This window comes from Nicotiana tabacum, chromosome 24, assembly GCF_000715075.1.
Source record: "Nicotiana tabacum cultivar K326 chromosome 24, ASM71507v2, whole genome shotgun sequence".
Lineage (NCBI taxonomy): Eukaryota > Viridiplantae > Streptophyta > Magnoliopsida > Solanales > Solanaceae > Nicotiana > Nicotiana tabacum.
Window position 1 is genome coordinate 108737573 of NC_134103.1, and position 23928 is coordinate 108761500.

Sequence of the window (23928 nt, forward strand, 5' to 3'; positions counted from 1 at the left end):
TTTACAGCTGGGGGCGTCCCTTCCTATGTAGACATGGAGGCCCCTTTTTCGCTAGGTTTTGTTATGCTGCAGTGTGGAGGTGGTGACCTCTCTCGCCTAGGGGACGCGTTGGGCATCGTGTCCTTACCTACTATTTCACAGCTTTCGTTGATGACATTCATGAGGTTGGTTGGGAGGTCACTTGTTATTTTTGTCCTTTCTCCTTGGTTACCTGCCATGTAGGGTTTTGTATACACAAAGAAAGGAGATCTCGGGATTTTTTGACGTTAATGACTTGCGTTAATTGTAGATCTAGAGCAAATTAAATATTTAACTAAGCAATCCCCACATACGACGCCAAATTGTTTGACCAAAAAATATAGATCGTGGTTCAAATAATTAAATTTATATAAATAAGGGTTAATCTTAGCTAACAATAATATCCCTAAGATGGAATTCTTGAAAAAGAAACAAATATTATGTAGATATAGTCGGACAATGGCATCAGCATGCAATAAATATTCTAGAAATCAAAGGTAATAGTGTATCATTCAATACCAATGAATAGCAATAAATGGGATTTAAGTAAATAGAATGAATGAGTCACCCAAGAAAGGATGAAATAAGTGGATGTTCTTTCGGACAATGATGAATGATAGACAATCCCTTGAATATTTGAGTTATTCTTGGATCTAGTGGAAAGGTATAGACAAGAATCTTAGTGAAAAGATGATGTTTGTATCTTAGCAATGAGATCTGATTCTCTTTATCAAGTCAAAATGTGTTTTTACAAATGAATATCACATGTCCCCTATCATTATATCTCTTTCTATTTATAGGAAACATGTTCCTAAAAACTCTAATAGTACAAGTGCAAAGAATATTCAATAGAATATTTTCTTTTATGTCCTATCTCAAAACTAGCCGATATAGCTCCATTAAGGGTGCTCGACCTCGGCCTTGATGACAACTTTTCGAATTTGGTCTTGCTAACTCTTCGATCACGGTCATGCTATCTCTTCGACCACTTTCCTGCTAACTCTTCAACCACGTTCTTCGTTGATAATTAGATTACTTCGACGCGTGGCATCTCAGGAATGTTTTACTAACACTATTTCGACTAAAAATGAATTTTGACCCATACAGTGCATACATATCCAGGAACGGATACAAAAAGTGATTCTCTTGAACTAGTCAGGCGCGTGGAAGAGATTCAACCTTTGATTCACCGTATCTTCTTCGAATATCGTGAATCATTATCAGCTATGGAGGACATTAATTCAGAATCATCAATCAAACTGTTAAGGCGCTTTAGAGCGAACTTAGAATCTATATATCTATATATATATATTTATAATCAAGGGACATACTCAGTTTACGTGGAAGTCTTATTTAGCAGCAAATAAATTTTCTTGTTTCTAGGTTTTTTCGCACTTAAACTTGAAAATACACCATCGAACCGCTTTACATGCGCAACTATTTCTTTCCGTAACGCTTCTTTGTCACGCCCCAAACCTGGAGAGGCGTGGCTGGCACCCGGTGTCATGCTGGCCCGAGCAAACCACTCTGTAACTCATGATCGTTCGACCAAAACTAGAACATACATAGGTTGAATTAGCTAAACTCATTCCTTTTGTAACTATCATAGGCCCACATAGTCACAACTCCTAATGTACAACTGTAAGTGGAAAAACATTGTATCACTAAATTATTTTTCTTAAAACATGAATACATATAGGCCGTCAAGGCCTCTGACATACTGTACAAAATGAACCTCTGTCTACAAAGCCTCTAAGATTATTTGACATCAAATGGGACAGGGTACCGGACTACCCATAAGTCTTTAGCAAAACTCTAATACGATGACTCATACACTCGGCTGCACTCCAAATGAGGTAGAGTCTTACCGATCCTTTACTGAATGCCAATCTCGTCTACTATGAGGGCTCGTCAAACTGATTATCTATAGCTGCAGGCATGAATGCAGCGTCCCCAACAAAAGGACGTCAGTATGAATAATGTACTAAGTATGTAATGCATAACTGAAACATAACAATAAGTCAACATTAATTAAAGACATATAAGAATCAACCTGAATCTCTAAAGTGCCACCGTATATGCATACTTATTATACTCATATATATACAATGCTTATCTTTAAGACTATTATCCATATCGTATGATGCATGACTGCCTAACTGATCAGTGGTAACTGCCCTATCGGCCGTATCGCGGTGGTAAATGCATGACTGCCCGACCGACCGTAGTTCGATAGTAAATGGGTAACTGCCTAACCAGCCGTAGCTCGGTGGTAAATCTGTAACTGCCCAACTGGTCGTAACTCGGTGGTAAATGCATGACTGCCCGATCGGCCATAGCACGGTGGTAATGAATATGCATGAATATGCGTGTATCACTATATTATAAACATTAACATCTTTATCAAATACCTCAATAGAGATTTAGGAATATGCTTAGACATGCTTGAATATCACTTTACAGGAATGAATAATATAGACATCCTTAACTACTAAGAGTAGAACCACTTATGAAATAGCATTACGTTTACGTCTCGTTATTTTGATCATGCCACAAGAAAGAAGGATTAGCCTTAACATACCTGAGCCGGTTCTCTTAACAATCCCTCTAACACTCGTTGATTGCGACAAAACACGTAACGGCGGATCGAATTAGCAAAAAATCTTTAAGATATTCTTGATATCATAGCACGTCATTTCTTATCCGACTAATATTCACTCCATACTCTACATCATCAAACAATTCCTTTCGGCCTTCTTCTGTCATGTATCTCCAAAATTCCTCCAATTTCATTACCAATAAAGAAACCAACACAAAGGGTTCATTACCATTAAAGAAAACCAAGACAAAGGAAATTATTCAAAGATAACTTATGTGTTATTCATGGTCCTCCAACGTGTAAACAAAGTCATTGAGGTGTTATGACTCATCATACACCTTAGTGCCACCAAGTTACATGACTTTAAGAGTCATTAATTTGAAAGGGAGGGGCTGCCACGTTAGGCCTTGTAGGTCTTATCCAAACTTTTAATTAATTTTCCACTAAAAATTATTAATTATCCGATTATTCACATAATTAAGAATTATCTCAAATTACTTAAAATACTACTCACTTTTAACACACTTTGTACACCTTACTATTATGGTCATGTGGTACCATATAAAATCAATACATACAATATTATTTCATTAAAACATCCATGTAAGAACAATGCACATATTTTCTCAACTTCTAGTTTTTCTAATCTCATATAAAGAGTACAAATTTTCGTACGCTTAGTTCTTAAAATGGTAAAAAGATAACCTTCTTTTCTTGTGAGAAAATAATTTCTATCTTTATAAAAAGAAAATCTCATATTATTTGTATAATTTAAAGCATATTCGGAAGTAGTAATATTGATAACTATATAAAATCATATTTTTCAAACTTTTTACAAAAATATTTCACTCAAAATATCATATCAAACGTATATATCGGTATCAATGTTGTTAAACTCACCGAATGAAACATTCTTTCTTTCAACAATGCTTCTTCACTCTCTCTTTCACATACTATCTCTCTTTCAAAACCCTATCAATTGCTGTATAATCTTTCATCTTTATTTTTCCTACTGAATTTCTCTCGTACCTTTAACTCAACTCTATCTACCTTCTTTGTGCTATTCCCTTTCATTACAAAACGAAAAAACTGTTTATTCACACTGCTACTTTTTATATTTTTTCCTCACCAAATATATATGCTAACTTTTATGCCAATGAAGTTGTCCGAAGAAATCCATCCCCCGTCCCCGGTTTCAGGAAAAAATTGGTATTCCCTCTGTAATTACTGGTTAATCCTTTCAAAGTTAATATTTATTATTTACGCCTTATTCTTTTATACTTGACTCTTATAAAATTGTATGAACCCTAATCTAATTTTATCTAATTATATAGGTGTGGACAAAAAAGGATGCCAAGAAGCAATCAAAAGATTGAGGTACATTCTGTGGGAGTATTTTCAAAATTTAAATAGCCAAGTATCTTTGGTCTATTCCAATATCCCCCATGTGGCATTCTTTCTCTTGGTTTTGGGTAAGTGGCATAATCCAAGTATCAAGTGGCGGAGGAGACATAACACTTGTCTCTTTGCAAGAAAAGTTTTTGACAAGTAGATGAACACTTGTCATTTTCTTACATAATTCTTACAACTATAAATACCCACTTCCTATACCATCCGAAGATACCAACAAATATTTTATTCTCTCATGATTGCTAATGATTAGTAATCATCACTACAAGCCTTCTCATTTTCAATTACGCCTAGCCTTTTGTGTGTTCCAATTTTTTTTATAACATATGTTTATTTCCTCTTTCCAAACTTTCTGGTATTATTTAATTTTGCTGATTCCCGTATCCTCTAAATAAATAGAGATGAGTTTATTTAATCCTGGAGAAATATTTCACATTGCTGAAATAGTTTTTTAAGACAGTGCCCACCACGACTCAAGCCAATTCGTGTATTTGCGCTCACAAATATTATTGCAGTATTATTATTATTATTATCATTATTTTCCGATGTCATTTCCCTACACATTCCAAATCTTCTTCACTAAGTATTATGCTTTTTTCCACAATTCATAACTGATGCAGTAAAAATTCTGGAAAACTATAATTTTCCCCCTAATTAATAAGATCTAAAGATTCTAAAACACTTGCAGAAATCCAATGATTCTTCACTATTATGATATTTTCACAATTGATACTGCATGTGTCTCTGATATGAAGTACAAGAATATCGTATTATTGCTAATATTTTTTCCAAACAAAGTTGGACAACAATGTTTTTAAATATTGATTATATATAGATTCTTATTGTATTAGTATTATTATATTTGTCCTGCTCAATTCTTTTGTGTTCTGATTCACAAGCGACGTATGCATTTAAGACTGCAATAAAAGCCTCTTACTCTTCTTCTTTCTCTTCCTATTAAACTCACACCTTCGATAATAATATTTATAAATGTTGCCTTCCATGATCGTAATGGATAACAACTGGATGAATCATGCTATCTATGGATAAAATAAGGATAAAATAGAGGTCAAGCCTTCAACAACAATATCTAAAGATGAGGTCGTGCCTTAAACCATAATATCTATAAATGTTGTTTTACATATAGTTTAGTGTTATGGAGTTTAGACTATATTAGATTCTTATTATTTGGTATTGAATAGTAGTTCAACTTCGTGTTACTTCTCTTCCTCCAAAACTCACACATTTAACAACAATATCTATAAATGTTATTTATATACACTTTAGTTATATGAAGTTTATATTATATTAGAACTTTATCGTAGCCTCAGAAATTGATATTGGATATTCGTTCAACTTCCTCCTCTGTTAGCACTTCCTTCTCTACACTTTGTTGTTCTGCTTGAAGCAGCATATGCATTAAACATAATGACAACATTGTAATGATCAGGAAGATATATAGTTTTCCCAGCAAAATTGTAATGCCTTATTATATTTATTTGATTAAATATAGATTGTTGCTATATTAGCATTATAATATTTTTCCTGCTCTTACTCTTTTTGTGTTCTGCTTGAAGATGTTAGCACACATATGATCAGGAAAAATATTTTTTTCTCGCTAATATTATAAAAATCATGGAATCCATTTTCCAAATTTCTCATATCATGCCTTTTTGCCGTATCTAAGTGCTCTTTCTCTTCCTTCAAAAGATACCCTCTTTTTACTCTTTGAAAGTAACGTCACTTACTCTTCATCTTAATTGTAACCAATCGTTGTTTACTCTTCCTCATATTTCATCATCGCCACTGTAATTCCCATCTTTCTTCCTCACTTTTTGTTTGCTGCATTATGATGTGTTTTTACCTCATGTTTTTCTTATATCTTGCTCTTTCTTCCTCCAAAAAATATAGCTCGTTTTACTCATTCAAAAGTCATGCCTCTTACGCTTCTTTCTCTTCATATTAAACTCACGCTTTCGACAATAATATCTATAAATGTTATCTTCCCACGCTTGCAGTGGATAACAACTGGATGAATCCTGATATCTATAGATAAAACAAGGATTAGAAAGAGGTCACACCTTCAACAATAATATCTAAAATTAAGCTCACGCCTTAACCAATATCTATAAATATTGTTTACATATATTTTAGTGTTATAGGGTTTAGACTATATTATATTCTTTTTATAGCCTTAGATTTTGGTATTGCATAGTAGTTCAACTTTCTGTTACTTCTCTTCCTCCAAAACTCACGCATTTGATAACAATATCTATAAATGTTGTTTATATATAATTTAGTGATATGAAGTTTTGGCTATATTAGATTTTCATCGTAAAAGCATCATAAGAAAGAAGATTTGGAATGGTGATGTGATGTCCTAATCTTCCTCCCACTCGCTAGACCTAAACAAATTCTTCCTTTTTCTTGGAGGAGAAGAAGAATACGAAATCCATTATCGGAGAAGTCTGACTATGATCATTCAGATCAAAGGTCCTATTATCTCAGGGGTAATGCAATATAGATGGAAACATTAATTATACAAACTCATCAAAGTGAGTTAGCAAAAATCTTACACTTTTTTTCTTCCAATTATAACTTTTGTTAGTCAATGTGGAAGCTTTTGTTTTCCATTGTTAACGTGATGATATAAATGGGGGGTTCTGTAATACAAGTAGGAAATGTGATGTGTTTAATGTAAATCGATTCGTTACTTCTAAATTTCTGTACTAAAGGATGCAGCTAATTCTGTGTGCATATTAGTAGACATTGATAGTACTTTACCAGACAATGACTTCATATATCAACCAGGGCCTGGATCAGTCATCTGAAGGATATATTGCTGGTTGTTCTAACGATTCTAAGATGCATTTGATCCCTAAGGATATGTACGTCTCTATTAGCTTTTCTCCGTTAGATTGTTCATCTTTTATAGAAAGAATGTTTATCTTCTTTAGAATGAAGGATCATTCTGACCAACTATTTTGTTGAAAACAGTAAATTGCCTGAGGCCTAACTAATATTCTGAGCTTCTTTATTATGCCAGGTAGCAAAACATATATAAAGACTCCTCTCTGAAGATTGCCTACTTTGTTGTCTATCCATTTGCTTTTACTAAACGATGTAGTGCTCATCGAGATATGACTTTGAAAGACATTAATCAACAGATACGTACCACGCAATCAAAGTCAAGGCAAAATAGTAGATCCTTATATTTTGAACATCCAAATCAGCATTCTCTAGCAAGCTTGGCGTTTGGAAGACCACAATACAGACTGAAGGAGGAAAGCATTAACGTTGTGAGGACCAAAGGTTAATTAGTTTATTGTCGCCTATTCATTTTTTGAGGCTATGTTGCTCCATTTCTTTTGTGGGATCATTTTATGTGTTTGCGACAGGTTAGCAGAAGAGACGCGGACAGAGCATAACAGAGATGGAGAGAGCTGATTGTTCTATTTCGATTTGGGGATGTAAAGCATTGTCCCACTTTTTACTCTAAAGGATCGGTTACTTCTTATTTGACTTGTGATGTTGTGGTGATGAATCTTGCTGATATAGCATTCATATATTTTACTTTTCTTTTCTTTTTTCGTTTTCCATCTACTTTTTGCAGGGCTCCAAGTAAATATAAATTCATATAAACTTGTGATATTAAATATTAGGAAATTACAGAAAGATTCTTCTAGGTTCATGTTCTATTTTTTTTTCTTTTTTGTGATGTGGAATATCTTTTTCTATATTATATTGTGTTTTTCATTGTTCATAGAAGTTTGTTTCATTTGTTGTTTATAGAATGTTTTATTATTTAGAACAACGGTACCTTCTGTAAAGGATTTAACCAAATCTCACAAGGGTTCTCTTCTCATATAATTATATGCTTTGAGTTCATCTAAAAGTTTGTCATATATAACAAAACTGACAATGAATTACGAGAGAGACAGAGAGATAAAGAGAGAAATTAATATTTTCTTGAAAAGTTTTTGAGGGAGGAGGCCTATGGAATGTGAAAGCAATAATTGAGTTTAAGAAGGGAGCAATTTCTACTTTCATACCGTTATGAGCATAAAGCTTCTTCTGTTTAAGAAATTGACATGCTTTGTGACGTAAAGCTTTTCTGTTTTACTTGTGCCAAACACACTTGGTAGCGGAGGCATAACTTCGCAATAACGGAGTCAAGCTCTCCACTCAAAGAAAACACACCCAATGTAAATGGATATGTGTAAAAGTATGTAAAACTCTCACTGGATAGGGTTATTCGCTCTGTTAGATCAGGAGAAACAATGTCCAAATCTTGGCAGTGGCAGTCTTCCTCCACAACAGAAATACTAGAAGGACGAATGGAAGAAGGGTATCTGCTAATGGCCTACGTGCGAGGGTTAGCTGAAGAAAATTTCTCTTCGAAATCTTTTGTTGTAACAAGACTTCTAGGGATGATGGTGCCCACTGTCGCTTTTGCCCTTTGAAGAGTTGGTGTTCTTTGAACAAGAAGCCATTATATGTTATGGATAAAGGAAAAGTTTTTTCCGTTTGAAGGAAGTTAAAGAAATGTTGAATAATAATAATGAGAGTTTTAGAGAGTTTGACGAGTTATAGAGTATGAGTGAAGAAGGTTGATGCGTACAAGTAAAGGTTTAAGCGGCTAAATTCGTGGCCATGATTACCTTGATAACCGGCAAAAGCTATGCTGAATCGTGGGATGACGCGTGTTCAGAGCATTAAATGCGGAGAGATGTGCGTCTAATCAACGTCAGAAGCTTTTCAGAAGGAATCATAGTAGTTCCCGCCAAAAAGACCGTATCTACCAACTTTCCGATGACACAAAGATATGTTACCGGAAAGCAGGGGGACTATCTGTATACGGCAAAATACGTTATGATACGTGGCCGCTTAAGAGAATGACACGTGGAACTTAAGGAGGGGGATAGTTAGAATCGACGACAATTATCCCATTTGTCACCGGAAAAAATAACACTCGTAAAAATGCAACAAATACCCTTCGACACGTAGCATTTAATAGAAAATATTCCACAGGATTTAGTGTAATGTCCATTACAGAGAATTTGTCATTTATGCTCACCGTTACACCTTCATCAATGGCCCTCATAATTGACATTAAAGAAGGGCACGATCCTAGGACCTTCTTCCCTAGGCGTAGCTATAAATAGCGAGCTCTATTATCATTGTAAAGGAAATGACTTTACTAGCAAATTTACGCTATAATCGATCAAAAGCTTTCCATAATTTTACTTTCTTGTTCCTTGTTTTCATCACTATTGTGCCCGGAAGCTCTGCCCTCCGAATTACTATTTTTCGTGATTTTACCTTCATTTCAAGACTAAGTATTGCGTATTTATTTAATTATTTTATTATTTCAGGATCAAATTAATTTACTTGTCTAGAAAGCACGTATAAATTCAACTATATCATTTTACGGGTAAACAGTTTGGCACCCACCGTGGGGCCTAGACAACCCTGTAATTAAGTTGATCCTTGCATCTTTTACTAACGTGTTTTTATTATTTGTCTTAGCAAAAAATTATAAGAAATGACAGATAATGGTGTTAACAACACACATAATCCTGAGGTTCAAGGAGACCAGTCTCATCTCGAGGATTCAATCAGTGATACCCACAATGAGGGGAACGATGCCACGCCGGTCAACGACAAGCGGTACCCACGACATATACGAGAGGCAACTCTCGATGACGCTTAAGAGGAACATGTTGTTGATGCGGTAAGTGTCCTACAAGAGCAACAAACAATCATTCTAGGCCACCTCGGACGACAGGATAAGGTTATGACGGAGTTGAAGCATGCGTTATCGGGGGCTTCCAATAACGCGAATAGACGAGGTCCAGTTCCTCCCGGCACTCCCGCAAATCAAACAACGTAGAGGGTTGACAAAAACACCCTGAGGGGCGAGGTTTGTTCCGATGGGGCTGGGAGGAACGGATCCGGCCCTAATAACAAAAATGACCCCTTCAAGAATGAACTCTTATGGTTTATGAGAGAAGTGAATACCCGCATGGACCAAATCCCGGGCGCACCACTGACGCTGAAAGGTCCAGACTCAAAGAAGTATACTCAGTTGCCGTACAAACCGAGTGCGATGCCAGAATTAATCTCGAAGCGGTTTAAAATGCTCGACGTGCCAAAGTATGATGGAACTTCAGACCCTCAGGAGAATAACACCACCTACACAACGACGGTGATGGGGAATAATTTAGCTCCTCACGAGATTGAATCTGTTTTGCTGAAAATATTTGGAGAGACTCTCACGAGGGGAGCGTTGATGTGGTATTCGCTGTTACCAAGCATTCCATAAATTCCTTTGAGATACTCGCAAATTCTTTTATTAAGGCTTATGCCGGGGCTAGAAAGGTGCAGGCCCAAAAGACAGACATATTCAAAATTGCACAAGGAGAATCCGAGTTTCTGCGAGAGTTCGTTACCCGATTCCAAAAGGAGAGGATGTTGCTCCTGGCTGTTCCATATGAATGGGCGGCTGAAGCATTCACCAAGGGTCTGAATCCGAGAAGTTCAAAACGCTTCCCAAAAACTTATGGAAAGCTTGCTTGAGTTCTAAGCAGCGACTTGGATATTACAAATAAGGATCGAAGGTGATCAGGTTGGCTTAGCATCGTCGGCAAAAGGACGGGAGAAGAATAAAGAAATATCAAAAGACGGTTTTGACATGGACAGACGGTTTGCGAGGGGTCGGTTTTGCCTTACGAATGGACTAAAGGCCGCGGCAGAGGCTTCTGGTCAGTAGACAGGTTCGCTACCGACAGAAGGACTGATCGCGGTCAGAACAATAGATGAATGCAGGACAAAGAAGCGTCGGGTACGGGGGATCCTTCCTACCCTAAGCTTTCAGAATACAATTTCAACATCAATGTAGTAGAGTTGGTATCAACAATGAGAAACATCAAAGAAGCACGATTCCCGAAGCCAATGAGATCCGATCCCAGCTAGAGAGATCCCAACTTTTGGTGTGAATACCACGGGACAAATGGCTAACAGGCTGGGGACTGCCGACATCTCCGGGAAGAAGTGGTGACACTATTGAAAAATGGGCATCTCAGAGAATTCTTAAGTGACCGAGCCAAGAATAACCACGGTCGCAATCAGGATAACGCAGAACTCTCAATAGCAAGAGAAGATCCCTCGCACCAAACGATCAACATGATCTTCGGGGGGAACGAGATCAACGGGGTCACCTTCTCGGCAGCAAAAAAGACGAAAGTATCAATAACCCATGGCAAGTGACTCCAGGAAGTTGCTGAAGATGACATCACTTATGCAGAGGAGGACGCAAAAGGATTGTTGCTACCGCACAACGACGCATTGGTAATTTCTTTAAATGTGCTAGAATTTAAAATCAAATGTTTTCTAGTAGATCCAGGAAATTCAGCCAATATAATACAATGGAGAGTATTGGAGCAAGCTAAACTCACCGGCAGCATCATTCTGGCCATGAAACTCCTCACCGGATTCAACCTCGCGAGTGTGACAAACTGAGGAGATATTTTGTTGCCCACGAACGCTGAAGAAGTGATGAAAATGACTCATTTTGAAGTGGTGGATGGTGATATGTGATATAATATTATTCTGGGAAGACCATGGTTGCACGAGATGAGAGTTGTACTATTAACATATCATCAGTTGCTGAAATTTCCAATGGCAGAAGAAATTAAATAGATAAGGGGCGACCAACTGGCTGCAAAGGAGATGAATGCGATTTCGGTCTCCAGTATGAAAGAGGATGAGCACGCAACATAGAAACTACAGGAATCGGCGCCCGTTCCCGAATCAAATGAAGTTAGCCCGAGGATAGAGGCGTCGGAATCTTATCAGGTGCCAAGGTATTTCCAGGTACCAGAAGAGACGGATGCAACAAAATCCACGACGGAAGAGCTTGAGCAAGTTGCATTGTTTGAAAAGTTCTTAGAAAGGAAATTCCACTTGGGGACAGGACTGTGCCCCGAGCTCAGGTCTGGCTTTATTGAATTTATTAAATTTAATACTGATTGTTTTGCATGGTCGCATGCGGACATGACAGGGATCCCAACGGAGGTGGTCGTACACAAGCTAAGTTTGGATCACAACATCCCTTTGGTAAGACAAAAAAAGCACCCAATTACAGAGGGCAGGAATAAATTCATCAAAGAAGAGGTAACTCGCTTACTTGATATCGGTTCGATCCGAGAGGTAAAATATCTAGACTGGCTAGCTAAGGTAGTAGTAGTTCCTAAGAAGAATAATAAATTTCGCATATGTGTAGATTATAAGGACTTGAATAAGTCGTGACCGAAAGACTTGTTCCCAATGCCAAACATCGATCAAATGATTGATGCAACTGCCGAGCACAAGTTAATGAGTTTCCTCGATACTTATTCCGGGTACAACCAAATTAAGATGAACCTTGAGGATCAGGAAAAAACTTCATTTATAACGAATTTTAGCATATATTGCTATAATGTGATGCCTTTTGGGTTGAAGAACGCCGGATCAGCAGCTCGTAAACAAGATGTTTGAAAAACAAATAGGGAAAAGTATGGAAGTTTATATAGAAGATATGCTCGTTAAGTTGTTGAATGCAGGTGACTACCTTAAGCATCTGCAATAAACTTTTGACATCCTAAGGAAGCATAACATGAAGCTTAACTCTGAGAAGTGTGTGTTCGGGGTCAGCTCCCGCAAGTTCCTAGGATTTTTGGTATCACAAAGAGGTATTGAGGTAAATCCCGATAAGATCAAGGCCATCGAAGACATCCCGGACTAGCTGTCAAGCATGAAAAAAGTCCAAAGGCTCATGAGGAGATTGGCCGCTTTGAGCAGGTTCATTTCCTGGTCATCAAAGAAATGCCACCATTTCTTTGCAATGATCAAAAAGAAAAATAACTTCGAATGGACCCCGGAGTGCCAGCAGGCTTTGAGAGATTGAAAAGGTACTTGTCAAGCCCTCTGTTACTTTCAAAACCAAAGGAAGGTGAAATACCGTTGGTCTACCTCGTAGTCTCGGAAGTAGTAGTAAGTGAAGTTTTAGTCTGTGAGGATGAAGGTATGCAATCTCCCTTTTATTATGTTAGTAAAATTTTAATAGGAGCAGAAACTCGCTACCCGCATTCGGAGAAGCTGGCCTTAGCTCTCGTAGTTGCCGCTCGAAAACTGAGGCCCTACTTCCAATGTCACCCGATAGCTGTGATGACCACATTTCCCCTATGGAACATCCTTCACAAAGCCGAACTCTCGGGTAGGTTGGCTAAATGGGCCGTTGAAATGAGTGAATTTGACATAGAATACAAACCAAGGACTGCGATTAAGTCACAAGTCTTGGCTGACTTTGTGGCCGATTTCAGTCCAGGATTGCTACCTCTAGCAACCAAAGAGGCAGTAATGGTGTCAGAATTGACATTGGAAGTTTGGACCTTATTTACGGACGGAGCCTCCAATGTAAAAAGGGTTAGGGCTTGGCATAGTATTAACCACACCTTCGGGAGAAACCTTAAGGCAAGCCATCATAATGGTCCCTTTAATTAATAATGAAGCAGAGTATGAGGCTTTGATTGCAGGACTGAAACTGGCCCGGGGACTAGATTCCGAGGTCATAGAAATAAATGCGACTCACAACTGGTGGTAAATCAGGTCTATGGGATCTTCGAACCGAAAGAGGAGCACATGCAATAATACGTGGTGAAGGTCCAGACTCTGCTGGCTTGATTTTGGGAGTGGTCCATTACTCAAATCTTGAGGGAAGAAAATGTAGAAGCGGATGCAATGGCTAACCTCTGTTCATCAATAGAAATGAAGGGATCAGAGTCCGGGACGGTAGTATAACTGATGCACTCGGTCCTGGATGCATATAGCTACTACGAGGTAAATACTACTAATTTGGTCTGGGACTAGAGGAATGAGGCCATCGATTATCTCTAGCACGGAAAATTTCCCAAAGATTCCAAGGCATCCCGGGCGCTGCGTGTCAAAGCAACACGGTATAGCTTCAAAGGAGGCCAATTATACAAAAATTCTTTCCAAGGCTTGCTGGCCCGATATTTGGGAGCATCCGAAGCTAATTACGTTATGCAAGAAGTCCACGAAGGGATATGCGAAAACCATTCGGGCGCAGATTCTTTAGTGCTAAAACTGGTAAGGGCAGGATATTATTGGCCCCGTATGGAACAAGACGCCAAAGCTTTCGTATAAAAATGCGATAAGTGCCAACACTATGCACCGCTGGTACATCAATTGGAAAACCACTACATTCAGTTCTGTCTCCGTGGTAGCTCATGAAATGGGGGATGGACATCGACGGACCACTGCCGCCGGCTCCCGGTAAGGTAAGATTTATTTTTATTTTAACTGATTATTTTTCTAAGTGGGTGGAAGCAGGTCCTTATCAGAAGATTGGTGAACGTGAAGTGGTGGATTTCTTGTGCGAAAATATAATTTGCAGGTTCGGAATACGAAAAGAAATAGCATGCGATAATGGGTCATAACGTATCGGCGCAAAGAGCACAAAGTTCCATGAAGATTTGAAAATAAAGAGAATCATATCTTCACCCTATCATCCGAGCGCAAATGGTCAAGCAGAGTCAACGAACAAAGTGATTATACAAAACCTCAAGAAAAAGGTAACGACCAAAGGTAAATGGCCTAAGGAACTACTCGGAGTTTTATGGGCATACCGAATGACAGCCAAATTGAGCATGGGGGAACTCCTTTTTCCTTTATGTACAGAGCAGAAGCCTTAGTTTTGGTGGAATTAGGGGAGCCTACCTTAATTTATTTCCAGGCAAGCGAAAAAGCAAACAACGAAGCGATGTTGGTCAACTTGGAGTTACTTGATGAGCGCAGGGACTTGGCACATATAAGAATGGTGGCACAGAAGCAGAGAATGGAATCGAAGAGCCAATCTTCGTTATTTCAAAGTGGGAGATTTGGTTCTAAGGAAAGTAACTCAGAACACACAGGAACTCAACGCAGGGAAGCTAGCTCTAACCTAGGAAGGCCCCTGTCGGGTTTCAGCTGTCACCGAAAAAGGTTCATACGAGTTAGAGAATCAGAGTGGAGAAAAGTTTCCAAGCAACTAGAACGTGGCACACCTCAAGAGATATTATTACTGACAATCATCACCTGTGCTGAAAGTATGTGCTGCACTCTTTTTCCCTTCGTCCAATGTTTGTCCTAATTAGATTTTTCTAGCAAGGTTTTTAACGAGGCATCAACAGAAAGTATACTTCGAAGAAAGTTTAACGGCAACGATAAGACCTTTAATAGAAAGGCACACAAGCAAAGAACCACTATGGGGCGGTGAGATAATCTTTGGCTCAATAGCAAAGTTCCCACCAGGAAAATGAGTTTGCTATCCAGCAAAGGATATCCAACCGTTCACAAGTGCAAACCACTAGAGGATTGTTATATAGTCTTTTGCTCGATAGCATAAATTCGTATGGGGAAGCGAAGTTTGTTATCGAGCAGAAGACTGTCTAGCAATTCATTAGTAGGATCCTCGAAAGTGCAAGATTCCAGTGTTCCAATTTACATTCTTTACATTAGATTACTGGGGGGGATGATATGAGAATGCAGCAACAATGACTTTCACGTCGATCGGAGCACGAAAATCGGGAACATAATTGTGTCATCGGGACCGGGGACTGCGCGGCCAGCCCCGTAGAAACAAGTTGTACGAATTAGCCACAAGAAATGGCAATTTCTCTTTAACATAACGAATGCTTATGTAATTTTTGAAAATGAAAGGAATAAAATAAAGTCCTTTTATTTTTATCTTGTTTCTTGTCTGATCGATGAATTAATTTTATCATTTGAAAGTTAAACAAGTACTTCAAATGCTAGTTCCATAATGAACAGGAGATGTCCTCTTCAAGAGCATCATAAACATAAGAGGGCCCTCTCTTATAAAAACCCTCACGTTAAAGGGTTGATTTCGGAAGAACCTATGCCCGTAATCAAAATGCTTTCGGGGAAAAATACACCCAAGGCTTTACGTAATAAGATGCAAACAGTAAAACTTGCGCAAAATACCTAGGCAAAAGAAAAACGAGAGTGCAAAACTTACATAAACGTTCAAATGAATGAAAGACTCAAACAATACTTGAGCAAAAAGATGTCTTTATTTACAATAACGTGACAAAGTGGCAAAGATACAAAAGTTGGAGAAAAAGAAAAGCTAAACTGCTGCATCTCCGGAACCCCAAGGAAGAGATGTGTCCGCGCCCCCAGTGGAAGTGGGTAGATCCGCCGATGGCTCAACATTTTGGCCTTCATCAGTTTGGCCTTCAACATCTTCACCTTTCATTTGCTCTTCAGTTCCCGAAGTTTCAGAACTGGAAGCATTAGGCTCTACCGGGAGACCACTTTTAGTAGCTAACTCAAGCTCACGTGCCTTAGAAATTTAAGCATCAAAGTCAATGATACCAACTTTGGCCTCTTCCAAAGTTTTCTCCTCATGCTATACATAACGTAAATTTTCTCAACAACAAGGGAAGCCGATCGACGCTTAAGTTCTTCTTTGAGTTGAGTTACCTCGGTAGAAAGGATTTCCTGGGCGGTTCTAACAGATTTGAGGCTAACATCAAGGTCATGGACATTTGAACTAAAGAGCCTATTATACTCAATAGTCTTCTTATACTTCTCCTCCAGCTGAGTATGTTTCACCCCCGCAACAACAAGCTTTTCAGTTTTGGAGTTCAAGGCTGCCTGCAAGTTGGTCAATAATTTAACGGAGGCAGCCTCGCGGTCGGTTGCAGCAAGAACGATATTATGTATTTTAGCTCATTAGGCTCTGGCTTCGTCAAATTTAACCCTCAGCGGGCCAATCTCTTGGCTAAGGGTTACCACTTCTTGCTCACTTTGATGAAAACGAGTCTCCAATACAATGGCCTCAACAACTTTGGCTTCCAATTCTGAGAGGCGAATGGCAGTTTGCTCCCGCTCGGCCAAAACGCCGATCCCGTGCGGAAGTAAGTTCTTCATTTTCCCGAATAAACCTTTGGAGGCATTCGAAAGCAAGAAAGTTGACCTACAAAGCAAAAAATGCAAACTCGGGATATTTTTAGTAAAAAATAGAAGAAATAACAAAGGAAGTAAAGAATGTACCACTGCGGCATTGTGCATGGCGTTGTTCAACATGCATTCTCCTGAGAGAGCCTGTATCTTTTCCCAATATTTCTCTGACGCCAAAGGCTTCAGATAATTAACAAGTTCCACCGGCCGGGATAGAAAGTTACATTCGGTGGAGACCGAGAGAGTAACGTTCCTTTTCCTTTGCGGATCTTCAGAGGGCGCAACATAAATTTACCCCAAATTCCCATGAACTGGGGATTGGGGAAGAGTAACATCCTCTTCTCGAACAGATGTGGCCGGTGGAGATGATGTAGCAGTTGCTGATAGAAGAGCTGGTGAAGAAGGAGATGAGCTTATAGGGATGAAGGGTGAGAAGGAGCTGCGACAAATGCAGTGCTAGTTATTGGTTGCTCGCCAACCAAAGATGGTAGGGATCAGGTACTCAGCCCCGCAATACCGAGAACAACGATTGGAACCCAAAAACAGGAGTTGGCATTTTCTACCATCTCAAACTCCCCCCAAAGCACCAAGACATCGTCCTCGGTTGGTGTAACTAACTCAATAGGTTGAGCATTCTGTTGAGTTAATGAGGATCGTCATCTTCTATGTAGAGAAGCTTCCCCATCACTAGCTTCTCCACCGTCGTCGATCATCACGGTGTGTATGACCGACTCGGGAGGAGGGTTAGTCACCACAAATTCTGGAGATGACTCGGGGGCAACAATATTCGCCCTCTTATTCTTTTCCCCGGCCGCGGAGGAGCATCTTATTTTTTATTGCTTGTCCTATGGCCGGGGACTCCCTGAAGAAGCACTTGTACCCAAAGCAGGCCCGGAGACACCTGTTTGAGTAAGCACCTCCTGAAGCAGCCTCGTCGCATCAGCATGATCAACCAAAATGTCCTTATCGGGGATGAGGATTCAGGAGGTTCAGATGGCCAAGAACTCCAGATGGGAAATCAAGGTCCAGGACGCGCACAAAATATTTTCGCTGAAGGAGGCTAGGAAATTTTCATAAAAAGAATAGATGCTTTCCATTATAATTGTTCTTCTTTCCATTATAATTGATGGATTATAATTGAAGGATCTTTATTTTCATATTTGGCTCGAAATTGCTTTTCAGTGGGTTCCCCTTTTTCTTGAATTTTTGTTTGTTCTCGTTGAGGCCAAATCTTTCCTAGTGATACAGGTGGTGTTCATCATATTCTACAATTGGATCTTCCAAATAGTCTTGGCAGTCGCAACCAAGATCCCAAGGGCAGTGTCCCGTAAAGGGCCATTTGAACCACCAAACTCTTCTCCCGTCTTTGTCGAAATGTTGACACCAGTCATGTTCTTCCATGATAGTTTGTATATTCAAGAAAGGTTCACTTTCAGGGTCAGGGTCTGTATCTTTGGGTTGGATCATTTGGCAAGAAAAGATGGTTTTATTGGGTTTTTTGAGATGGGAATGGTCAAATCTTATGGAAACGGTTTTGTCATTTCTTTTGGTAAAAGTTGACTCACCAGATTGCAGAGATTCCTATGGTTCCCTTAACTTTTCATAATTTGTGATCCATTAATCAGGAAGGATTTTGACGAGCTCATCTCTGGGAATTTGTCTGGGTATTTGGGTGCACATGTTGTTTCCTTTGGTAGAATCAATATTCAAGAGTAAAGTATTTTCTCCTCCGGGAAGGCAGAGATCCATGGCATGATTTTGGTCCCGTTACACTATTTGGTGATAATGAGTGGCTTGGATAGCATCTTTGGCTTGTGGGGATCCTTGGAATTGAACTTGAATTTTTAATGCTTCAGTTAGGTATGGGTCATTAAGGGACATGTTGAAATTTTGATAGATAGTTGCGAAGACAGTCCCAACGTTCAATGTAATTTCTGCAGTACCCAAATTGGCATGTTCGTACTCATAGTATCTTGTATCTAGAAGAGAAATTCTCGATCAATCAATTTCCTCGCGTAAAAAGCAAAAACGAGACGAGTTTAAGTTACCATAATTTTTGGCCTTCCACTTGTATTTGAGGGCCAGTTCTTTCCATGTGCGGGTTTCGGGTGTAGTAACGTCCAAGATTTTCTGGACCCACTGGACCAAGCCTTCAACCCTAGGTGGAACCCATCGAGTTGCTGAAATAGGCAAAAGGAGGAGCATCAGTACAGATATGAAGTAATTCCTGATAAAAGAGATATTGAACAAGGAGCTTACGAGTGCAGTTCCATGATTCCGGAAAGGTTGAAGCCGTTGCCGGAATGATATCATTGGTGGCAACTCAACAAACCGTTCTATCCACCCACGGTCATTGTCGTCATCCATGCAAGATAATAGTGCATGGTGGCCGCGTTTCCTGAAGTTTATCATTCCTCTACGGAGGACTATGGGAGAATAGAGATTCATCACATGGGCTAAATATAGCTTCTCTATCGTCTCTTGGCACAAACACCGAAGGCAAGCAATCGTCCTACACACAGAAGGACTTACTTGTGCCAAATACACTTGGTAGCGGAGGCAGAACTCCGCAATAATCGAGTCAAGCTCTCTACTAAAAGAAAATACACCCAAAGTAAAAGGATACGTGTAAAAGTATGTAAAACCCTCCCTGGGTATGGTTATTCACTCTGTTAGATCAGGAGAAACAATGTCCAAATTTTGACAGCGGCCCACGTGCGAGGGTTAGCTGAAAGGAATTTCTCTTCGAAGTCTTTTGTTGTAACAAGACTTCTAGGGATGATGGTGCCCACTGTTGGAGGAGCAGCATCCTCGGCTTTGCTTTAGCCCTTTGAAGAGCTGTTGTTCTTTGAAGAAGAAGCCATTATATGTTATGGATGAAGGAAAAGCTTTTTCGTTTGAACGAATTAAAAGAAAGGTTGAAGAACAATAAAGAGAGTTTTAGAGAGTTTGACGAGTTATAGAGTATGAGTGAAGAAAGTTGATGCGTATAAGTAATGGTTTAGGCGGCTATATTCGTGGCCATAATTACCTCGATAACCGACAAAAGCTATGCTGAATCGTGGAATGACGCGTGTTTGGGGCATTAAATGCTGAGAATGCCACATGGAACTTAAGGCGGGGGATAGTTAGAACCGAAGGCAGTTATTCCGTTTGTCACCGGAAAGAATGACACTCGTAAAGATGCAACAAATATCCTCCGACCGGTAGCATTTAATGGAGAATATTCCACAACATTTAGTGCGCTTCCCTTTACAGAGAATTTATCATTTATGCTCACCTTTACACCTTCATTAATGACCCTCATAATTGACATTTAAGAAGGGCACGATCCTAGGACCTTGTTCCCTGGGCATAGCTATAAATAGTGAGCTCTGTTATCATTGTAAAGGAGACGACTTTACTGGAAAATTTACGCTATAATCGATCAAAAGTTTTACATAATTTTACTTTCTTGGTCTTTGTTTTCATCACCGTTGTGCCCGGAAGCTCTGTCCCGGAATTATTGTTTTTCGTGATTTTACCTTCATTTCAAGGTTAAGTATTGCATATGTTTTTAATTATTTCATTATTTCATGATCAAATTGATTCACTTGTGTAGAAACCACGTATAAATTTAATTGTATCATTTTACGGGTAAACATGCACAAAGGTATGGAAGCTGATTTTGCGGTATGTTCTTTTATTTGAATCTGGAATCGTTTTTTTAATGCTTATTGCAAGTAAGTTCGACCCCTTTCACCGGATTTGGTCCACTCCCAATTCCTTTTAGCAGTAAACTAGATTCTGTCAAATAAAATGATGATTTGATAGAACAAGTTGCCTTACCATGAGGTAATATTGTGATTTGTTGGTGAAATGTGTATAGTGGAACAAATTAAAAGTGCTGAGCACTGTAGGACCTTCTGCTAGGCCGAGCTTTTAAGAGAATCTTGTATCATGGCGTTTGCTCTAAACACATATATACTTCTTGAAGGACAGAATATGTGGAGGTCTATATTATTGCTTTTAAAGTTTAATAACTTCTATCTCTAAATTCAATTCCTAGACACTAATAAGGCATTTGTATGGGAATGAAATGTTCTTTTAATTAATGTGCTTTGTGATTTTTTAGATTTTCTAACTAATGTTGTCAATACTACTTTGTAAAAAGTCTCAACCGTTTAATGTATTACTGGCAATTCTGTTTTATTTTCTTAAATTCTCATTCTCATATCACCTTTATACATTTATCAATTTGTTTTAATACTAGCGTTAGGGCATGCGCGGCGCGCGTGAATCCTGTCTCAATGAGTATAAATTTATTTAAAAAATAGTATTGAGTTATTAAATAAAAGTGTAAGTTCTTGTCATGACCCAATTCCCAGCTTAGGCCGTGATGGCACCCCACACTTAGGCAAGCCCACAATTAAATCCATACCCCGATATATAAAATTCGAAGCACATCTTGAAATAAATAATGAAATAAACAACTGAAATCGTTCATTTTTATCATACAATGCTGATGTTATTTTAAATGATCGAATATGGTCAAATATAAATCTACATACGTAACAGAATACCACCAAGGACAAGAATCTAGATTCCCAAAATCGGTGTCGCAAGTGTATGAGTATATACTAGAATATATACAACACTACTACGACATATGTCTGAAATAGAAAAATAGACAGAATATAGTAAGAATAGGACGGGGACTATATGTGCTACAGATCGTAACATGGAATGCAGCTCACCACACAGTCTCCTCAGCAGCTACGCCTACGCGCCTGTCCACCAAATATACTTGCCACAGTACCTACAATTAGTGCAGAAGTGTAGTATGAGTACATAAATTGATGCGTACCCAATAAGTATATAGCCTAACTCGAAGAAGTGGTGACAAAGGGTCAATATCGACACTTACTAGTGGTCCAATAACAATACATAAAAGTACACAGGTATGAAGCATAGCAAGTGAAAGCAACAAAACAGATATATATGCATAACACGATCCTCAATAGCAGAATAATTATGAAGTCCTCAAATATCGGATACTACCTGAAATGGTATAGATAATGATCAATGTCAAATACAAAGTCAATCCTCAAGTCAGGAAGACTCATAGGTACGCTGACTCCCGATTGAATATAATGCACGAGTCTGCTGAAGCAAACGACCCGATCCCTTAAGAGTGTTTCATAGTACTGCCGAGGCGAACGACCCGATCCCATAAGAGTGTTTCATATAACTGCAGAGGCGAACAACCAGATCCCATAAGAGTGTAAAAATTTGACGGGTCACTGGCCCAACTCACTAATATATGTGTGAGTTATGAAATTCAAGAAAACTTTCGGACAAATATGTACATCACAGGAGAAATCCATAAAAAAGTATAATTTTTGTGAATAATCAGGTAGCATGTCAAGTATTTGAAATAGCAAGGTTTGATACTTTATAAAAGTCTAGTCTGAGGATAAAATAACAATTTAAGCATTTAAACAGGTAAGAATAACTCAAATAGTATAATTAAAAAATATCGTGAGTCTAAGTCTACTCGTACATAATCAAGAATCTAGGATTGCGCACGGACATTCGTCACCTCCTACATGCGTAGATCCCATAACACGTAGCACGTAGCAAATATAGCATCTACATGGTAAATTCCCTCTTACAAGGTTAGACAGAAGACTTACCTTGCTCCAAAATCCGATAACCGACTCCAACGCCTCCCTAACACCTAGAACCCATGCCAAACAATCCAAAACTAATCAAAGAACGTACAAACCAATCAAAATATACTCAAAGACTCGTAGTCAACCCGCTCCTACCTTCCGGTACCCGATAAAAGTCCAACTCTACCTAAAAACAAAGTCAATCCGATCCTACCTTTCGGAACCCGATAAAAGTCACAAATTCCGAACACTCATTCGAATACGAGCCCAACTATACAAGTTTCATCCAAATCCAACTCCAAATTGGGGTTCAAATTCCCATTTTTCACTTTAGAAAGGTTTTGCCAAAATCTCAAAATTTCTCTTGTTAATTCCCATGTTTTGATCTAGTGATGGATTCATACAAAGCTCATAAATATATGTTAGAATCACTTACCCCAAGTTTGTAGATGAAGGTCTAGGTTGAAACCCTTCAAAATCAAGCTCCCAAGTCTCTAAAGTGGTGAAAAATGAAATAAAAATCCAAATTTTTTGTTTATATACAAAATCTGATCTCCCAAAGTACTGACCACACTTTTCCTAGTATGGTCCACACATCCAACCACACTTCTAATTTGGCGGTCGTAATCTAAGTTTTGCGGTCACAATCCAGTAGTGACTGCGCTTCAGTAAAATGATTCTAACTTTCTGTACAAATATTCAATTGACAAACGATTTGATTTTTTGAAAACTGATCTCATAGGGCTACAACTGTCATTTCTGAATCATCCCCAAATTCCTCCTAGATTGAGAGATATAATCTCCCTAAGTCAGACCAACAAACATATATATTTCTATAACGACCCGTCTAGCAGTTTTTTGTAATTGCATATTGTTTCCCCTTTTTTATGCTTCACACATATGTGTTTATGGATTTATGACTTTCGGGGTTGATTAGTTTCATTCTGGGAAGATTTCGGGTTGATTTAGACCCTTTAATTCATGGCTTAGAAGCCTAAGTTGTTTATGTTGACCTATGGTTAACTTTTGTGTAAATGACCCCAGAACGGTATTTTAATGGCTCCGATAGCTTCGTATCATGATTTTAGACTTTGGCGTATGCCCGAAATTGAATTCGGAAGTTCATAGGTTGATTTGTACTATTTTGCCAAAATTTGGCAATTTGAAGTTTAGAAGATTGACTGTAGGTTAACTTTTGTCAATCAGGATCATAATTTGGTT

The 23928-nt window shown here is 38.6% G+C and overlaps 1 long non-coding RNA gene across 1 annotated transcript; it reads left to right on the forward strand.

Moving 5' to 3' along the window:
• Nucleotides 1-3536: 3536 nt before the first annotated feature.
• LOC107813474 (uncharacterized) lies at nt 3537-7637 on the forward strand. The gene is made up of 4 exons (XR_001654348.2): nt 3537-3826; nt 3952-6915; nt 7074-7339; nt 7426-7637. It is a non-coding gene; the product is annotated as an uncharacterized LOC107813474 (long non-coding RNA).
• The last annotated feature ends 16291 nt before the right edge of the window (nt 7638-23928 follow it).